The sequence below is a fragment of the Dendrobates tinctorius genome, unplaced genomic scaffold (assembly GCF_039654945.1).
Source record: "Dendrobates tinctorius isolate UK_male_01 unplaced genomic scaffold, ASM3965494v1 ptg000155l, whole genome shotgun sequence".
NCBI classification, from domain to species: domain Eukaryota; kingdom Metazoa; phylum Chordata; class Amphibia; order Anura; family Dendrobatidae; genus Dendrobates; species Dendrobates tinctorius.
Window position 1 is genome coordinate 7,341,272 of NW_027361822.1, and position 13,712 is coordinate 7,354,983.

Genomic DNA, 13,712 nt, shown 5'->3' on the forward strand with positions numbered 1-13,712 from the left:
CCACACAGAAACTTCCCCTCATCCAGCACCATGACAACCAGCACAGCAGAGTCCTGCATACACTGAGGCCCCTGATCATGTGACCCCTGACTCCTCCCCTCCTGTGACCTCATCCCAGGTCCTGTGCGCACAGAGCAGCCATATATGTGGTGTGCGGCTCTGCAGGTGGAGGTAGGTGCTGGAGATTCCCCATTACTGGGGGCAGGGGACATTAACCCCCTCAGTGCTGGCCATTATCACAGACCAAGATCCGTTTTCTCCTTATTTTGTATCGCACATATTCCAGGGTACATATAATTTCATAACTAACATTTATAATATTTTTTATTTCATTGGAGGCAAAACCATTTCCCCCCCATTTTTTGTGTTTTCTGTTAAATGTGTCTATCTGGGATGCAGATAAAATGTGACTTAAGGTTTATTTATTTTTTGTGCTGTAGGGCAATTTGCAGGCCACGGCCCATCAGCCATGTCAGTGTTCTGTGGTATCTCGGCTCCTGCTGCAAAGTGCTGGGCCGGATAATGAAAAGAAGAGGCGGGGAGGACGCAGTCGGGCGGTGGTTCTTCTGACTTCAGAGCCCACAGATGACTGACATGGCCGATGGGCCCGGGCCTGAGAATTGATGTACTGCAACTATACTATCCACCATCCATTTCTACTTATTGTAATGGGGTCCTAATCCCCCACATCTCTCACTGAGGACAGCTGTTCATGGTCATTGTTGCGCCAATCATTGCTTTTGGGACTATAAAAGCTAGTCGAGTAGAGCACCCAGCTATCGCCGTCACTCCCAAGGATAATGACTAGAACTCTCATGCCTCCTATAGGAAGTAGCAATCCTAAAAGTCAATTTGCATGTTTCCCAGAGGAGCATTGCAAGGCTTAAAAGTCTCCTCACCTTGGCATGTCAGCTTTGGAGAAACTGTACTCCTTGGATCCCAACGATAATGAATAGAGTAAAAGAGAGCATGTCTTTCATTGAAATCTCCTTTATTTACATGGCTTTGTTGATAATTGTGGCAAGATCACTGTAGTGTTTATGAGATGGCATGGTTTTAAAGGAAAACTTTGTATAAATGTGACCTCCTGGATCCAGACGTGCACGTGAGCACCCTCTTTATGGAGTCTCTGTGATCGAAACAGTCATGCACGTCCACCAATCAGCAGGTTCGACAACCCTGGATATTACCCAGTTTACAGAAGCAGAACACCACTACTCCATACATCATGTTGTGGTTAATCTTGGTACTGCAGCTAAAATCACATTCACTTCAATGTGAAAAATTAGGATTAACCTCTACCTGTATGTCATATTTCGCCGGTACTTCCTGCAAATGGATGAACCAGTACGTCATGGGAGCTGTGCCTGCACAATCTCTGTTGGGATTGTGGCCCTGCTGTATCAGCCAGGGCTGATGCCAACACCCACTTTGTGGAACCCACAACATGCTGCAATCAGTAGCGATTGCGGTATTTATAAGCATGTGAGGGGAACAGGGCACCCCCTCGAACCAGTGGTTTTCAAGCAGCCTGAGGTCACACAGACTCCAACATTATATAATTACATGAATCACCTGTGGGTTTAAAAGGCTCACTACACACCTAGGTTCGTTCCTCGAGAGGTGTAGTAGCCAAAATGGGGTCACATTTGAGGGATTTCTATGGGCTTGGGATCTCAGTGTCTCTCCCAATATAACATGGGGTCCACAATCAATTCTGTTAAAAACACAATGAAAAAAGTAAAATTTTTATTTTCACAGCCAAATATTACAAAAATTCATGCTCATGACACCCATGTATAAATTCCTTGAGGGGTGTAATTTACAAAATGGGGTCAGTTTTGGAGAATTTCTGCTGTTTCGGAACCTTGGGGACTCTACCGATGCAAAAATTTATTCCACCAAATTCATGCTCCAAAATTCAAATAGCGCTCCTTCTCTTTCAAGCCCTTCTGTGTGCCCAAACAGTAGACCACTTATTTGGTATCAGGAGAAAATGCACAATAAATAGTGGTGTCCATTTTCACCTGTTACGCTTGTGATAATTATACTTTTAGGGCTGAAGCCACAGTTTCATGGAAAAAAAAAAGATTTTTGTTTTCACCACCCAATATTAAAAATTTTGCAAATCTGTTGGTTTAAAATGCTCCCTAGATAAATTTCTCAGGGGGTGCAGTTTCCAAAATTGGTTTAATTGTGGAGATTTTTGCCTTTTTGACACCACAAAGGCTTTCTAATTTGAAATTGTATTCAAAATCTGTTCTGGCAAAAATTGTGCTTCTAAAACCAAATGCTGCTCCTTCCATTCTGAGCCCTGCCCTTATGCCCAAACAGTAGTTTCCGACCAACTTCTGTATTCAGAAGAAAATGGAAACCATAATCTATTGTGGAATTTCTAATGTTACCCTGCAGAAAATGAATCTGTGGCTAAATCCGGATAAAAAATATTTAAAACAAGAGACCTAATATTATAACATTTTGTGAATCACCTGTAGGTTCAGGATGGTCATCAGATCCATCTGTGAATTTCTTGAGGCATGTCATTTCCCAAATGGGGTAACTTGTGTTTATTTTTTATTGCTTGCGGTTATGGCACCTGATGGGCTTAGCAAATTCAACATGGTGTCCACATCTATTCCAGCCCAATTTACGCTCCAAAGATTGAATAGTGCTCCTATTAGAAATTAGAAATATTTGAGTTTGTATAGATCCGATAATGATGAGACATACATTTTCAGCTTCATAACGAATCGAAGAAGAAGATGCATATTTTTTTCATAACTGTAAACCCTGCCTCTAAGCCAAAAGCCAAAAATCAATAGTGAACAGATAACTGACAACAGCCATGGTTTTTTTACTCTGGGTAACATTAAAATCCCAATAAAAATATGGCAGCGATCTCGAACTTCAGCGATCATCTGGAGGGAAGTTATCACATAAGTTGAGAACTTCATAAAATCCTGAAGGGCTGAGGACATCCCACACCCGTGCCCACGTGAGGTCATTACGGGAGGGGTTGGTGGAATTCAGGTGCTGATAAGAGATCAAGGCAAATTATGATCTGTGTTCATGTAGAGAGATACATATCAGTGTTTGCACGATTCCCGTTCGCTAGACGTTTTTCAATCGAAGTGCTCTCCTTCGCTAGGCTAAATAATATCTTATCAGCATAGTAAGTTTTTGTTTTATCTATTTTATTTTATGTATCTTTATATGCTGTATTGTTTTATTCCCTTTGTAAAATCTTTGGTATATTTTTATAAACCCTGCCTATTGTTTTGAATTAAATATAACATTTTAATAGTTCTGTTCCTTTTGTTCTGTAATCCGCACCCCGAAGCCATACGCTACCAGGACTCCAGTCAGCCTGTATAAAACACGACTGTTGGTGGCAGCGAGTAGTCTGACGTTTTATTGGGTTTTGCAGTGATCGTATCCAGGGTATATACATTTATTGAATGTGTTGGAAACTGAGTTGTATAAACCATATACTCACTGATGGGCCGGTTATCGGGAAACTATCAGTGTAAACAGCCTGCGGCCTCCTCCTTTAATAGTCGGTCAATCGTGTAATTGTCCAGATGATAGGGGGCAGCATTCCAAAGATAACAGCTGGTGGGATCTGCGCAACACCCCAGGCTGCGATATTTGACATGTCCTATTTGTTGTTATCTTCATAATAAAGAGAAAACCTAATGTTCACAGTTGTAGGCATGTTCTTTCCAGAAACTGATGGAAACTGTTACGGGGCTGGCGGAACGCACCAAATAATAAAGATGAAGTAATATATAAGGTGCGTTCGCAGCCCAGGGCCCACCGTGCAGAGGTGACCAACTGCTGCTGAACAATGCGGGAAAGGCGTGTAGGAGGAAACTCGGACACCAGTGGGTAACCACTGAGCCGGTGCTAGCAGGCACGAGCTCCGTTACTTCACGTAACACGTACCAGCCGGCGAACAACCGCAACCTGTTAGCGTCACAGGTCACGGTGGTGTTAACCACTGCTTGCAACGTGTGCAGTGTCCGCCCTGACGGACGCCACTAACCAGCCTAACAATCGGTGCTGGAAAGTGCATGCACGGTGCTACTGTAGCGGACGCTGCGGTAGCAGTGGCCAAGGAGGCCTATACTGGCCGACGCTTTAGGCGCTAGCGGTAGATGTGGAGCAATGCTGCGGCGCTATGCAGTGCTAGAGCTAATATGCTAACTCTAATTCCTAACCCTAACTCTTATGTAATATCCAAGGAGGGGGGAATTATAATGCGTCAGTCACCAGGCTCATTCATCCATCATCATACATACACTAAATACATTTACATCAGAGTCTATCATAGCGCATGGCGGGGCGGCCATGCGAACCTTTTATAGCCGTGCCCTTCCGGGACCTTCCTGATCCTCCTGATGGACCAATCAGAACTGGAGATGGACCTGAGCATGTGACTCCCGATCCCCAATGGGAGATCGTCTCATGAGCATGCTCAGTGGACCGAAGGAAAGACTTAGACTCTGGAGTCTTTACTGCTGGCCAGGCTGCATTGCCATAACTGGACCAGAGTTGGCAGCAGCAACCGAACCCAGAATGCTGGTGTGGGCAGAACGCCGGGATCGTGGAGTCTGCTGAGCAGGCTCCACTGCGGCCGGAGGGGAATGGGAGACCGCCGATGGTAAGGCTTGGGATTCCCGTTGTGCAGCGCCCGGAACCCGACGCCTAACAGAAACCCTCAGGAAAAAAAAACAGTGAAATTCCATGTAGTGGAATGCAGTGCATTGAAAATCAGGTGGCACTCAGGCTGATCATTCTGTTTTTGTAAAGATGGATGGGCATGTTTCGCTACATAACAATGGTTGAGATGCTAAGATACTTTTTTGGCTTTGTCCACCACCCTATTCGAGCTCTGAGACGCGTTGACAAAAAGCCTACAATTTTATTGTACCACTAATTGTGTCGTATTCTTGAGAGCACATAAGCACCCCCAATCCTGCTACTTAAATCTACTGTCACATGGAAGGTGCTGCATCTGTTTTTCAGGCTCCATAAGTGTTGTGTCTCACACAACCTCATAAGGTGAGCCACTCTACTTTTAACTATCAACCATTCAACGTGGATAAGACTCTATTACACTTTTGCATTTCTTCAAAGGCATTCTTGCTTATGACAGTGCCTAGTTGCTTTTCACAAAGAGCTATCCAGCTTGAGATTGCTGCTTAATGGAGAAGAGCAGCTCATCCCATGTATTGCTTTGTTGCCCATTCTTGAATCTATAAAACAGCTTGTCGGTGCTTAAGTTTACAAGAATGAAAACATTTGGAAGAAAATACAGCACTGTACACTGTTTTAATTGAGTATGCTGTCGTGTCCATTGAGGAGTGAAAGAGGAGTCGGGGGAGATGGATAACCACTGCCTGGAAATGGAACTAGATCTATCGTGGAGGCTACACCACATATTGCACTGGTGCATCGCTGCTGCTCAAAGAATTCACCTAGTGGGACATGAAAAACGTGCTCTCTTTGACTATAGGTCCTGCTCCATGTATCTGTGGTGCTCTGCACTACCAAAATCAATGCCAAGTCAAGAGAGGAGCCCACATTCTCTTGCATGTGTGCACAGAGAGCCTGTCATGATCCCAGTGCAGGTTTTTGAGCTGCACACCGGGGGTTAATGTCTGGAGCTCTGTGCAGGTTTTGACCTGCACACTTGGGGTTAATGATTGTGGCCTCTTTCTGGTTCTGGGAGAGCTTCATAAACCTCTGGGTAGCTTCAATCCCTGCCAGTTATACTTTTGCCTTTGGCCGAGTGTACTGACCCCCGTGTGCCTGTTTGTTGCTATAGCTTGTTTATATGGTTCTGACCCGGTTCTGTTTCCCGTTGTGAGTTTGCCTGTTGATTTTGTACTGCGTTATTATCTGTGTATGACTCATTGCCTGTGACCTGACAACTCTCTGCTCGCCCCTCTTGTACCTTGCAGCTATCTGTGTATGACTCATTGCCTGTGACCTGACTACTCTCTGCTCGCCCCTCTGGTACCCTACAGCTATCTCTGTGTGTGACTCATTGGCTACGTCCTGACTATTCTCACTGTCTATGCCCCTTGGTAACTTTGTCTCGCAGTTACTCTGCTAGGAATTGTCTTGCAGCTCCTAGCTCTGTGGAGTTTAGGCCACGCCTCTAGCAGTCACGTGCTTCAGGTCCTGCGGCTCTGAAGTACGCATCTATTCGGTTGCTGCCCGCTCCACAGGTAGCTTTGAGCACGCTTTTGCTTTACTCAGGACACGCGCACTGGCTCATTGAGCAAGTTCAGTGCGGTGTCTTTGACATTATAACTGGCCTACAATTTTTTTTTTTCTTTTTCTCTCCTCACTGCTGCAGCATGGACCCAATGTGTGCTTTATCTGAGCAGGTGAAAAGCTTGACTCAGTCACTGCAGAAGCTTAGTTTGGAACACCAAGCTCTGGCCCAGTCCCAACGGCGGGTGGAGGACTCAGTTCAGGGGGTACTTTCCGCAGGCTTCCAGCAGGTGGGGAATAGAGAGGTCATTTTAGTCCCACCTGAATCCCCGGTTAAATTGCCAGATATATTTTCTGGTAACAAGGATAATTTCAGGGCATTTAAGGAGGGCTGTAAGCTTTTTTTTTTCTTTGAGACCCCGCTCCTCTGGGGATGAGAAACAGAGGGTGGGGGTGGTGATGTCCCTGCTTAGGGGGTCCCCACAAGCCTGGGCATTCTCGCTTTCCTCTTCTGCCCCTGAGAGAATGTCTGTGGATGCATTTTTTGAAGCCTTAGGGCTTATTTATGATGAGCCTGATAGAGTGCGGTTGGCTGAGGACAAAGTAATGAGTGTCTGTCAGGGGGAGCACTCGGCCGAATGGTTCTGTACTGAATTCAGACGTTGGGCAGCGGAGATTTCCTGGAGTGATGCCGCCCTGCGGGGGCTGTTCCACAGAGGCCTGTGTGAACGTCTGAAGGATGCTTTGGCACTTCATCCTCCGCCTGACTCCCTGGAGGATGCCATGGTCCAAGCGGTTCGCATGGATCGCAGGCTGCGGGCTAGAGGCATTATGCAACGGGAAACACCCTTATTCTTCAGTGGAGATGAGACCCGGACTCTTCCTATAGCTATGGAGGTGAACGCTGTCACCTGTGAGGGAAAGGAAAGAAGACGCCGCCGGGAAAAGCAGTTGTGCTTCTATTGTGGGAAATCTGGACATTGGAAGAAGGACTGCCCCTCCTGTCCGTCATCCTCCAAGATGGCGGGAAACGACTAGGTCTGGGTAGTAATCGAGGAGGCTACCCAGACCTTCAGGTACAATTTTCCTCATGTGCTAAAATGGTGCTGCAGGTGGAACTGGAACTTGGTTATGGTCCTGTTCAGACTACTGCTTTTATTGACTGCGGTTCGGCTGTGAACCTGATTGATACCAAGGTTATGACTCTTTATAAGATAGGGACAGTCAGGCTTCACGATCCTGTTAAACTTGTGGCAATTGACTCATCTCCTCTTACATAAAACGGTATCTGTTGCAGGTCTGAACTTTTTTCCCTAAAAGTGGGTTCCACTCATGTGGAGAAACTAAGTTGTCTGGTGGTAGATAACTTGCCTGCAGGACTGGTACTGGGGATGCCTTGGCTTCAATGCCATAATCCTACCATTGATTGGGTTACAGGGGAAATCACTCAATGGGGATGCAATAGTAAATGTGGTAACCAGGGACATCTTGTTAACGCTGTTAAATCTGTGTCGTCTGTCGATCTGGAAGGTATTCCGGAGTACCTGAAAGATTTCGAAGACGTTTTTTCCGAAAGTGAGGCTGAGGCGCTGCCACCACATAGACCCTATGATTGTGCCATTGATTTAGTACCCGGAGCCAAGTTACCTAAGGCTCGATTGTTCAATTTGTCTGGGCCTGAGCGCCAAGCCATGAAGGAGTACATAGCTGAGAGTCTCCGCAAAGGGCATATCAGGCATTCTGTGTCACCTGTGGCAGCAGGGTTCTTCTTTGTGAAGAAAAAAGATGGTGGTTTGCGGCCGTGCCTCGACTTTCGGGAACTGAACAAGATAACGGTTAGGAACTCTTACCCGCTTCCCCTCATCCCAGACTTATGTAATCAGTTAGCCGGGGCCCAATGGTTCTCCAAGTTGGATCTGCGGGGGGCCTACAATCTGATAAGGGTTCGGGAAGGGGACGAGTGGAAAACGGCATTCCTCACATCAGAAGGACTCTTCGAGAACCTGGTAATGCCATTTGGGTTAACTAATGCACCCGCTATTTTCCAAAATTTCATCAATGTTGTGTTTTCTGATCTGATAGGCCGTTTTGTTATTATTTATTTGGATGATATTTTGGTGTATTCCCCGGACAGTCAATCTCACTTGCAACATCTAAAAACAGTTCTCTAGAGACTCAGGGAGAACCAATTGTTCGCCAAATTGGAAAAATGTTCGTTCTTTGTACAGGAGCTGTCTTTTTTGGGGTTGATTGTGTCCTGTGAGGGGTTTCGTATGGATCCTAAGAAGGTGCTGGCGATCGCTGACTGGGTTCAGCCCCGAGATCTCAAGGGGCTCCAGCGCTTCTTAGGATTTGCGAACTATTACCGGAGATTCATTAAAGGTTTCTCACAAGTGGTTAAACCACTCACGGATCTTACCCAGAAGGGAGCTGATGTAAAAAATTGGTCTGTACTTGCTAAGGAATCCTTCTCAGCGATTAAGAAATGTTTTATGTCTGCCCCGGTGTTGGTGCAACCTGACCCGTCCAAACCATTCATTGTGGAGGTGGATGCTTCTGAAGTGGGGGTGGGGGCTGTGCTGTCCCAGGGTCCGGCCACCCTTACCAATCTCAAACCCTGTGCCTTCTTCTCCAAGAAGTTCTCTTCAGCTGAGAAAAACTATGATGTAGGCAATAGAGAACTTCTTGCGGTCAAGCTGGCATTTGAGGAATGGAGGCACTTTTTGGAAGGGGCGGCTCACCCTATCACGGTTGTCACGGATCACAAAAATTTGGCATACCTTGAATCTGCTAAGAGGCTTACTCCTAGACAGGCCCGTTGGTCACTTTTTTTTTCATGATTTCAGTTCTCAATTACTTTTCGACCGGGATCCAAAAATGTTAAAGCGGATGCCCTGTCCAGAAGTTTTGATCCAGTGTCTCCCCCTGAGCCGCCATCCTCCATCCTTCCCCCAGGGGTGGTAGTGGCGGGGGTCTCAACTGAGTTGGAACAAGAAATCCTAAGGGCTCAGGCCCTAGCTCCGGCAACCAGGCCAAGCGATAAACTGTTTGTTCCTGATTCATTGCGGCCTAGACTTCTGCAGGAGTTTCATGATTCTAGGCTGAGTGCTCATCCAGGTATCACGGCCACTAGAGAGGCAGTAACCAGGGGTTTTTGGTGGCCTTCATTAAGGTCCGATGTCAAAGAATTTGTTTCTGCTTGTGGCATGTGTGCCCGTTCCAAAAGCTCGCATAACCGAACGGCTGGGGAACTCATACCTTTACCGGTTCCTGATAGGCCATGGACTCATCTTTCCATGGATTTTATTACCGGTCTTCCACCTTCCAGGGGCAATACCGTGATCTGGGTGGTGGTGGACAGGTTTTCTAAACAGGCCCATTTCATTCCCTTGGCAGCATTACCTTCAGCAGAAACATTGTCAAGGTTGTTTGTGCAGCATGTGGTCCGATTGCATGGGGTACCCCTGAATGTTGTGTCTGACAGAGGTGTGCAGTTTGTGGCCAAATTTTGGAGGGCGTTCTGTATGAAATTGGGCATCTCACTCTCCTTCTCGTCAGCATTTCACTCGGAGAGCAATGGTCAGACGGAACGCACCAATCAATCCCTGGAACAAATTCTCAGGTGTCTGACCTCCGCCAGACAGGAGGATTGGTGTGATGCGTTACCGTTGGCTGAATTCGCTTTTAACAACCGGGTGAGTCAGTCCACCAACATGTCCCCATTCCTGATTAACTACGGCTTTAATCCGCATTTTGGGGAGTTTTCTCGGGTGGATTCCGGTTGTCCAGGAGCAGAGGGGTCCGTTCAACGGTTAAAAAACCTCTGGGCTGAAGTCCGGCGTAATATCTCTCGGGCCCAGGGGAGATACAAATATTTTGCGGACAAAAAGAGAGCCTCGGGAGACATGTTTCAGGTGGGAGAGAAGGTTTGGCTCTCCACGCGTAACATCAACTTAAAGGTAGCATCGGTTAAGTTGGGACCAAAGTTCATTGGTCTGTACGAGATTATGGAGATAGTCAACCCTGTGGCATATAGGTTGCGTCTCCCCGCCTCCTTAAAAATATCTAATGTGTTCCATAAGTCTCTGTTAAAACCAGCAGGATCTGTCAAAGAGAACTCTGAGACTGTTGTTCCTCCAGTGCTGGTGGAGGGTCAATTGGAGTATGAGGTCGGACATATTGTGGACTCTCGGCGGGTGCGCCGCTCTTTGCAGTACCTGGTTCACTGGAAGGGATATGGACCAGAAGAGCGCTCATGGGTCCCTGCTCGTTCGGTACATGCAGATCGCCTGGTTCAGGCGTTCCATGCCAAGTACCCGGGGAAGCCTGGGGGTCCAGAGGCTCCCCAGTTGAGAGGGGGGTACTGTCATGATCCCAGTGCAGGTTTTTGAGCTGCACACCGGGGGTTAATGTCTGGAGCTCTGTGCAGGTTTTGACCTGCACACTTGGGGTTAATGATTGTGGCCTCTTTCTGGTTCTGGGAGAGCTTCATAAACCTCTGGGTAGCTTCAATCCCTGCCAGTTTTCCTTTTGCCTTTGGTGCCTTTGCCTTAGTGTGCTGACCCCATTGCCTGTGACCTGACAACTCTCTGCTCGCCCCTCTGGTACCTTGCAGCTATCTGTGTATGACTCATTGGCTACGTCCTGACTATTCTCCCTGTCTATGCCCCTTGGTAACTTTGTCTCGCAGTTACTCTGCTAGGAATTGTCTTGCAGCTCCTAGCTCTGTGGAGTTTAGGCCACGCCTCTAGCAGTCACGTGCTTCAGGCCCTGCTGCTCTGAAGTACGCATCTATTCGGTTGCTGCTCGCTCCACAGGTAGCTTTGAGCACGCTTTTGCTTTACTCAGGGCACGCGCACTGGCTCAGGGAGCAAGTTCAGTGCGATGTCTTTGACAGAGCCCCTTTCTAATAGAAATAATTGCATCTGGGTTTCTTCCATTGAGGCTCAGCAAATATTATAGTTTCTCAAGCAGAAGTGGAGTCCACTAAGTGGTACGCATCGACAGCAGCCCCACCAGCAGCTTGACCAAGTGGGGATTGAGATGGCACTTAAGTGGATGATTGGGAGTCTTAGTCTATGCTCTCCACCCTCCTGTCAAGATCATATCTCACCAATTGCACGCTTGACCCACTCCCATCCCACCTCATCCCTAACCTTGCCATAGTCTTCATCCCAACCCTAACACACCTCTTCAACCTTTCACTTACAAATGGTGTCTTCCCCTCATCCTTCATACATGCCTCGATCACACCCATCCTCAAAAAGCCTCATCATCTTTGTCTAGCTATCGCCCGATATCTCTTCTCCCTTATGCCTCAAAACTTCTGGAACAGCATGTCCATCTTGAACTGTCCTCTCACCTCTCCTCCTGCTCCCTTTTTGACTGGTTACAATCTGGCTTCCGACTGCATCACTCAACTGAAACTGCCCGAACTAAAGTCACCAATGACCTACTAACCACCAAGAGCAAGCGACACTACTCTGTCCTCTTTCTCCTGGACCTATCTTCTGCTTTTGACACTGTGGACCATTCCCTCCTGCTACAGATTCTCTCATCTCTTGGCATCACAGACTTTGCCCTATCCTGGATCTCATATCTAACAGAGTGAACATTCAGTGTCTCTCCCACACCACCTCATCACCTCACCCCCTGTCTATCGGTGTTCTCCAAGGCTCAGTTCGAGGACCCCTACTCTTCTCCATCTACACCTTCAGCCTGGAACAGCTCATAGAATCCCACTGTTTACAGTATTGTCTCTACGCCGATGACACGCAGATCTTCATGTCTGGACCTGACTCACCTTCTTACTGACCAAAATCCCACAATGTCTGTCGGCTATTTCAGCTTTCTTTTCTGCCCGCTTTCTAAAATTCAACGTGGACAAAAGAGAATTCATTATCTTTCCCCATCTCACTCTGCCCCTGCACCAGACCTATCCATCAATGTCAATGGCTGCTCACTTTCCCCAGTCCACATGCTAGGTGCCTCGGGGTGATCCTCGACTCTACCCTTCAATGGTTTCGTATCGTCCTGGGCTCCAGTTCAAAACCCAAACTATGACATACAAAGCCATCCACAACCTGTCTCCTCCATACATCTTTGACATGGTCTCCCGGTACTTACCTACAACCTGCAACGTTCAATCCTCTCAAGATCTCCTTCTCTACTCCCCTCTTATCTCCTCTTTCCACAGCCGCATACAAGACTTCTCCCGTGCTTCCCCCATACTCTAGAACTCTCTACCCCAAAACACCAGACTCTTGCCTACCACGGAAACCTCCAAAAAGAACCTGAAGACCCACCTCTTCCAACAAGCCTACAACCTGCAGTGATCCCTCAGTCTGCTGAACCGCTGCACAACCAGCTCTACCCTCTGCTAGTGTATCCTCACCCATCCACTGTAGACTGTGAATCCTCGCGGGCATGGTCCTCTATCCTTCTGTACTTGTGTGTGCCCTATTTTGCTCATGATTACTGTACTTGTCTATATTTGCCCCTTTTTCACATGTAAAGCGCCATGGAATAAATGGCGCTATAAAAATGTATAATAATAATAATATGCGAGCAGAAGCTCTTAATTATGTTATATCATAAATAAAAGTTTCTGCTCGATACACGCAGACTTTACATGTTTAAATTTGTATTTTATTTATATACATAATGGTTTTAAACTTATTTTTTTTTAAGTTATGTGAAGTTTTAAACTTTATTTTTGAATTGCGGATTAGGATGCAGCTTGGCTACCAGAAAGATGAGCATGAGGAGCAGGGGAAGAAGGACAGCTTGAGCCTTGATCTTAAAACTGGTCAGCATGATTTTCCTAAATGAACAAGTGGTGTCAGTACATGCACTGATGGAGATCTGTCGTAATTAGTGTATTTGATTATGAACACTTACGGTTTATTTTCCTTTTGGAGAGCCAGCACACTGAAAAAATTCATTGGTTGGCAATAAGAAAATAATTCCCACACCCAAGGTGTAGGGACTGCACTGCCATGTCACTGTCAGAGGTAAAATCATCCTGCTGTGAATGAGATGAGTGATTCGCGATATATACAATAATGCCATTTGCTTTATGGAGACAAATGAGTATAGTTGCTTGTACTATTGCCCTGCGCTTGCTTGTACTATTGCCCTGATGCCAATGGTGGTTCTTCTGCTGCTTGTGGCTCACATATTCTTAGCCATAGTAATGTTTTTTTTTGTTTTATACTACCATATCTATCGCTATTTTATCTTTTTTTTTTTTGCAAACTGTTTGTTTATTGGTTATAAAATATTTTTTTTAAAACATAAACATGAAAGGTTACATTTCAGGAAAAAGTGGAGAAGAAAAAGTTCTCCTCCCGTTCACTTCCTCCATCAAATCCAACAAGACTTTTAGACAAGGGGGACGTAGGGACAGGAAAGGGAGGGAAGAACATAAAGGGGGATTTGACATATTTTGCATAACACTTCTGATCAGCATGTCAAGGCAAGTAAAC

At 46.4% G+C, this 13,712-nt stretch overlaps 1 protein-coding gene across 1 annotated transcript in view; it reads left to right on the plus strand.

Annotated features, from left to right (window-relative positions):
• LOC141051171 (uncharacterized) overlaps positions 1 to 13,712 on the plus strand; it is a 218,882-nt gene that overhangs the window by 39,404 nt on the left and 165,766 nt on the right.